The sequence below is a fragment of the Trichechus manatus genome, unplaced genomic scaffold, assembly GCF_000243295.1.
Source record: "Trichechus manatus latirostris isolate Lorelei unplaced genomic scaffold, TriManLat1.0 scaffold00015, whole genome shotgun sequence".
Classification (NCBI taxonomy): domain Eukaryota; kingdom Metazoa; phylum Chordata; class Mammalia; order Sirenia; family Trichechidae; genus Trichechus; species Trichechus manatus.
In genome coordinates this window covers 17,018,549-17,025,696 of record NW_004443951.1, presented here as the reverse complement: position 1 = coordinate 17,025,696, position 7,148 = coordinate 17,018,549, and the positions used below count along the sequence as shown (strand labels likewise).

At 45.1% G+C, this 7,148-nt stretch overlaps 1 protein-coding gene across 5 annotated transcripts in view; it reads left to right on the top strand.

The window, feature by feature from the left end:
* Positions 1 to 2,539: 2,539 nt before the first annotated feature.
* Positions 2,540 to 7,148, top strand: part of CAP1 (cyclase associated actin cytoskeleton regulatory protein 1) — a 27,992-nt gene continuing 23,383 nt past the window's right edge. For 2 of the 5 annotated variants that reach the window (XM_023727187.1, XM_004371898.2), the window contains exon 1: positions 2,570 to 2,644. The gene's annotated coding sequence lies outside the window, so the exon portion shown is untranslated. Of the gene's footprint in view, positions 2,645 to 7,148 lie in introns of all 5 variants that reach the window. The other 3 variants (XM_023727184.1, XM_023727186.1, XM_023727185.1) reach the window with 3 other exon arrangements.

Below are 7,148 nucleotides of genomic sequence, written 5' to 3'. Positions count from 1 at the left end.
AAGTGTATGAAAAATAAACGAATAAATAGAAACTATAGAAACTGCTCTTAAACAGCCTCCCGCTGAAGTTACTAGGGTCTAGTATGTGTGTAACATGTGTCTACCAGTTGCCTTTGAGTCAATTCCGACTCATGGCAACTCCATCTGTGTCAGAGTAGAATTGTGCTCCACAGGGTTTCCAAGGAGTGGCTAGTGGATTTGAACCGCCGACCTTTTGGTTAGCAGCCATAGGTCTCAACCATTGCACCAGCAGGAGATACTGCATGCTTTAAAATCAGGAAAGGTGTGTGTGTCAGGGTTGTATCCTTTCACCATACTTATTGTCTGTATGCTGAGTAAATAATTGGAGAAGCTGGACTATATGAAGAAGAACAGGGCATCAGGATTGGAGGAAGACTCATTAACAACCTTCGATACGCAGATGACACAACCTTGCCTTCTGAAAGTGAAGACTTGAAGCACTTACCGATGAAAAGCAAAGACTATAGCCTTCAGTATGGATTGCACCTCAACATAAAGAAAACAAAAATCCTCACAACTGGACCAATAAGCAACATACGATAAATGGAGAAAAGATTGAAATTGTCAAGGATTTCATTTCACTTGGATCCACAATCAATGCCCATGGAAGCCGCAGTCAAGAAATCAAACAACATATTGCATTGGGCAAATCTGCTGCAAAGGACCTCTTTAAAGGGCTAAAAAAGCAAAGATGTCACTTTGAGGACTAAGGTGCACATGACCCAAGCCATGGTATTTTCAAATAACCTCATATGCATGCGAAAGCTGGACAATGAATAAGGAAGACCGAAGAAGAATTAATGCCTTTGGATTGTGGTGTTGGTGAAGAACACTGAATATACCACGGACCGTCCGAAGAATGAACAAATCTGTCTAGGAAGAAGTACAGCCAGAATACTTCTTAGAAGCGAGGAGCAAGACTCCGTCTCACAGACTTTGGACATGTTATCAGGAAGGACCAGTCTCGAGAGAAGGGCATCATGCTTGGGGGTCAGTAGAGGGTCAGCAGAAAAAGAGGAAGACCTTCAACGAGATGGACTGACACAGTGGCTGCAACAATGGGCTCAAACAAAGGAACGATTCTGAGGATGGTACATCAGGCAGTGTTTCATTCTGTTGTACATAGGGTCTCTATGAGTCGGAACCAACTCCACAGTACCTAACAACAACCGAGTCAGACTGATGTGTTCCCTACAAAGTTCCAACAGTTACTTTGTGACCTTGGCAAGTTATTCATCTTCCTCATTCGAAAACTGGGGGACATTATGGTATCCATCTCTGACAGTTGCTGTTAAGATTAAATAAATGCACTTGAAGTACCCAGCACAGGCCTGGCATGTGGTCACCGTGCAGTAAATGGTGGCTGTTATCTTAAGGACTGTGTTTGTTACATGAGTTACTCTGGCATATAACGCCTGCATTCAACTTGAAGCACGGACCTGCCACAGTCGATCAGCTTTATAAACTGAAGGGGTGGGAACTGTAGCACTCGCCAATTTTTCTAGAAATAAATCTTTGTGGGAGGATAATGATTGGTTGGAAAATGTGAGCCTCGAGGGAACAAAGATCTGAACCCAAGAAGCTGGGAAGCTAAGTCTTCCCAGCGGGCTGCAGCCACTGAGTGGTACCTCCCCAGGACTGGGCAATAGCCGGGTGGGCACGCCCAGCCCTGGGTGAGGTAGTCTCAGAAGCCAGATTTTATCAGAGGGGGCAGCACCTCCTCTGCTTTTGCTCATCTTATTCCTGGGGGCTCCACCCTGCGCGCCAGGAGGAAGGACTCTAAAACCGCCGGGCGGAGGCTTCCGCGCGGACCCAGACCTGACCATCTATGGTCACAGAGCGCATCGCACAAACAGGAAGTAGAACGAGGGTCGAACTTTTTTCTCCACCTTCCCAGCTCCGGGCCGGATGAAACGGCTGGCTGCGACAGGCACGGCCTCACCGACCCCCTTCCCACACACAGCCTCTGCAAAGCCTCCCAGAACACTGTCCAGACCAATTCCTTTCTCACATCACGAACAGAAACTGAGGCATGCACCCCAGAGAGAGGCGGAGACATAGTCCCCGCCCCCAAGGAGGGTTGATAGATCGAGATTCCCACCCTCAGAGAATCCTGCCCCCTGGTACTTCCTAGACCCCTTCCCCGCTGCGTGAAGAGGGACCTGCCTTTGCCATTAAGACCAAACTGACTGTAGAATTAGCCACTCATCCATTCTGCTTCTCCGGAGGTGGAGCTTACCCAGTAATTGAGGTCCTGCAATGGCCCGGGCCTTAAGGGGCGTTTCCGGCTCGGCTACAGTCGACCGGGGGCGTGGCCTATCCTGTGAGCACGCCTTCCTCAGGTCGCTCCTGCCTTAGGGGCGGGGCTCTTTCCCTTGTTCCTTCCGCTAGCCAGGATTCTTTCTTGGAGGCGTGGTGAATGGGGGCGGAGTCATGGGCGGGGGCAGTCAGACTTCCTCCTACGCTCCCTCTTTCGCCTAGCGTTTCAGGCCGTGGTTCATTTCCGGTGGGGGTGGCGCGCTCGGTAAGGGTCCGGAAGTGGATCGCGCGAAGATTCCTGGGCGGTTCTTGCCGGAAGTGAAGAGCGGTTGATCGCTGTACAGAGGTGAGGCAGAAGTCTGAGGTGAGGGTTCGCGGCTGCGTAGGGACTGGGGTCTCTTCCGTGGCCCACCGGCCCCTGGCGTTGTTAATGGCTCTCCTGGCCTACACGCGTGTGGTGAACCCTGCGGGGGGGGTCGGGGGTGAGGTTCTCAGGCCGACCTGGACTGCTGGGCGCGGTCTCTTGAGGTGGGGTCGGAGTGACCAGCCGAGCCAGGCTGTCCTGGGGAGGCCTCTCGCTAGATTTCGCAGCGCTGGCCATCAGCCTCCGTGGAGGCCCGATTCCTAAGGTGCCCTGACTGAAAGGAACGAATGAGACTTTAGAGTTTTTCCTATCCCGCCATCTCGCTCCCATTGCACGGATGGCTAAATTGATCCCCTGGGAAGAGAGGAGGCTTGTCTCAGGTCTTACAAAGAATGAGGGGAAGAATTGGAATCGTGACCCCACGTCCTTATATTACCAGTCCCAGATCCTACCCTTCCCATTTCATTTTCCGGGAACCTCTACCGTGTGGTGGTCTTCCGGTTGGTTGTTGCCTCTCCGGACGCTGCAGATTAAAAGCTACCCGCTGCGTGAAACTTTTTTTTTTTTTTATTTAAACGCAGCTCTTCCGAAGCTTAGGGAATTTTTTAAAAGGGAGGAGGGCAAGTCCTTGCATTTGCATTCAAATAGACTCCCCTTCTTCCTAGTCCGCTCTTCTTATTCTGAAAAAACAAGTTAACTTTTATCTAATGTGTAGTTCTCGACCTGAAGTCAGATGGCTCAGGTTTTGTCTGGCCCCACTGCCAAGTATCTGTGGCCATAGACGCCTAAATTAACTTCTTTGAGCCTTAGTTTTGTCATGTTTTAAGTGGAGATCTCTGCTCATCTCACAGGATTAAGTTCAGTGAAACCCATTGTGCCAGACTCTGCCAGATCCAGGAAATGCAGTTTTGCTACAAAACAAGCTAGACCCTAGCCTCATGGAGCTAGCAGTGTTTGCAGAGAGGTTTAACAAATTTAACAATAAATGTGATGAGTGTTTAGGAAGAAGGGTGCTATGGAAATACATAACTAGGGGGTTAGGAAAAGCCCTTCTGAAAAAGCAAAGTTTAAGTTGAAATTTGAAGGATAAATAGGAGTAAACTTGATGGAGACGGGGTGAGAACATTTTAGACAGAGATTAGTATCAGGACTGTTAGTTGAAGCTCTTTGTAGCATTCTCTGTTCAAATGAAAATCGGGGCAGCCTAGCACATTCATCATTCGTCAAGCATTTGAGTCCTTGTATGTGTGAGGCCTGGGCCCTGATGGCTAAGAATACAGTTGTTCTCGTGGAGCTTAAAGTGGGGAAGAGAGCAGACAAATAAATCAGGATGGCCACACGGTGTCATAGTGCACTGTGTGAGCACAGGGGGCTATGAAAGCATAGAGGATGAATACCAAAGCCATGTTTCCAGGCTTCATGGAGGAAATAGGCTAAATCTTGTAGAATTTATTAGGCCATATGGTGAATCTAGAAAAGGGATTTCCAGGCAGAGAGAACTGCAAATGCGAGGACACGGTGGTGTGAAAGACCATGACTAGTTCGGTGTGACTGGAATTCAGTAATGCTTGGAGGGAGAAGTAGAGGAAGTGGCAAGTGGTGGGGTTAAATATGAAGGACCTTATGAGCCATGCTGATTTATTTGAGTTTTAGCCTGAAAGCTAAGGGGGAGGCTTTGAAGGGTTTTATGTAGGAAAATGATGTAATCAAATGTATGGGTTTTTTTAAAAATTTATTTTGTTGTTGAGAATATACACAGCAAAACATACACCAGTTCAACCATTTGTACATGTACAATTCAGTAACATTGATTACATTTTTTGGGTTGTGCAGCCATTCTCACCCTCCGTTTCTGAGTTCTTCCTCTCCCATTAACATAAACTCAACTGCCCCATAAGTTTCCTGTCTAATCCTTCCGGTTTCCATTGTCAGTTTGATCCCATATAGATAGTTCTTAAAAGAGCATAATGCTCACTCAAAGCAGACCTTTTTTTACCAGTTAAGCTAAACTACTGTTTGGTTTTAAGAAGACTTCAGGGGATATTTTTGGTTTAAGGTTTAAAGATTATCTCAGGGCAGTAGTTTCTGGGGTTCATCCAGCCTCCATGACTCCAGAAAGTCTGGAGTCCATGAGACAATTCTTATTATTCAAATTTATGTTTTAGTTCAGTCTGTCAGGTGGGAAGGGACTGGACATTTGTGGAGAAGTAGAGCAGTGTTTGGAAACTAGTAGTCCTGGAGAGAAATGATAATGGCTTGAACTAAGGCAGTGACACTGGGGATGGAGAGGAGGGATCTAATTTGAGCAACTAAGAAGTGGAATCCATAGAATTTGGAGGCTGATTGTTGTGGGAATGAAGGAGTAGGAGTCATCTAGGATGATAGCCTGATTTTCTGGCTTAGGTAATTGGTTGATACCAAGACAGGGAATATGAGAGGAGAGGGGAAGTTGGGGAGGTGGTATGGAAAGAAAACATATTTTGGACATGTTTGGTTTGAGATATTTGCAACACTTCCAGGCAAGGATGTCTAATATGGTATCCCATCTAGACGAAATGGCAAGAACAAAGTTGTGGAAGCAGGAGAAGGGCCTATATATATTGTTCAGTGGAGTAGTGGTGCCTGGAGTTTGTGGCAGAAGATAAAACTAGAAAAAAGGTAGATGTCTGCCAGATTGTAAAGGGCTTTTGATGCCTTATTAAATAAAGCATTTTGGATTTTATTCTTTGGTTGGTAGTTTGCTACTTTTTGACTTGCTGGGGTCCAGCCTACGGTAATTTTCTGTAGGAATTTCCCAACTTTTTATTCCCGAGAAATACTTTATCAATCAGGTGAACGTAATTGATGTCTCAGAGGGGTTTGTATAAAATGGTAGGAGTGAAATTATTTTGTAAAGTACAACACACCATGCAAACTGAAATTGGTGATATTATTAAAATCAGCGAGAGAGTGTATTTTTGCTTTGAGGCTAGCTGTTCAGTTTGTAAAATGTCTTAATTGTTTCCAACATGAGGGATGATATTTTTTTTCTCACCTTGTTTCTTGGTTATATATACATTTGTTTAGTTGCAGTTATTTTTTTTTAACCAGAGACTGAGCCTTTGAAAAGTACTTCCTGCCTTCGATTTTCTGGGAAGCGTTGTGAGTCAAAGATTCATTTACTTAAATGAGCAAATGCAATGTGTCATTTAAGTTGAGCCCCTGGTTTGAAATTTAATCCTGAGATTTGAAATCTGAGGATCCTCAAGCCACATCTCAATACAGTCCTAGTGATTATCCTTTGAATTGTCCTCATTAGTTTCTTTCTTTACTTTTAACTAACCTGTCTTTATACTAACTAAACCTATAGGCTTTCACACCCATACTTCAACTTCTCTACCACAACCAGACTTACATTTTAAAGAAGAACCATTTTCATCTTGTTACCTTTCACTGGCTTCATGTTTCCAAAGAAATCAAGTCTAAACTCCATTGTCTAATTTACAAAGTTCTCCATAATCAGATCCTTATTTTAGTTTTCATGGATGGTACAGATTGACTTTTTAATTTAGAAAGACCTAAACGTACGATAGGGAGCCCTGGTGGCACAGTGGTTAAAGTGCTCGGCTGCCAACCAAAAGGTCAGCTATTGAAACCCACCAGTTGCTCCGCAGTCGGTTTCTGTAAAGATTTACGGCCTTGGAAACCCTATGGGGCAGTTCTCCTCTCTTCTGTGGGGTTGCCATGAGTCAGAATTGACTTGATGGCAATGGGTTTGGGTTTGTTTTTTTGTTGTTGTTAGTTTAAACTACTATACTAACAACAAACTACTATATTATTTTATTTGCTTCTCTTGCACTTTTCTTTCTGCCGCATACTACGTTAGAACAGGATTTCTCAACCTCAGCACAATTGATATTTGGGGTTGGATAATTCTTTGTTGTGGGTTGTCCTGTGCGTTGTTGATTGTTTAGCCACATCCTTGGCTTCTACCTATGAGTTGCCAGTAGCACTCCCTCAATTATGACAACTAAAAATCTCTCCAGACATTGCTAAATGTCTCCTGAAGGGCAGAATTGCCCCTGGTTGAGAATTATTGCATTAGAAAGCATTGAGCTATGATTGTGCCATGTTTTATCTCCCAACTAAATTCTCTGAGGGCAGGCTCCATGGCCATGCTTAGCACAGTGTTTGGCACATGATAAGCACTTGGTTCCCTGCAATGAATGAATCATCTGTTTTCTTTGAGGCATCAAGAAACTATTGTTCTTTCAAGGAATTCTGGGTGGTCCTTGAAGGACCTGCCTTTTTTTTTTTTTTTTTTTTAAGGATGTGATCTTGATAGAGAAATCAGGGACTAGAAGCAAGCTTTGTGTTATTTGACAGTGTAATTTGGCAGATTTTCCTCTCCCCAGTTTTGGGGGGGAAGCCCTGATGGCACAGTGGTTAAGAGCTCGGCTGCTAACCAAAGGTCGATGGTTCAAATCCACCAGCTGCTCCTTGGAAACCCTATGGGGCAGTTCTA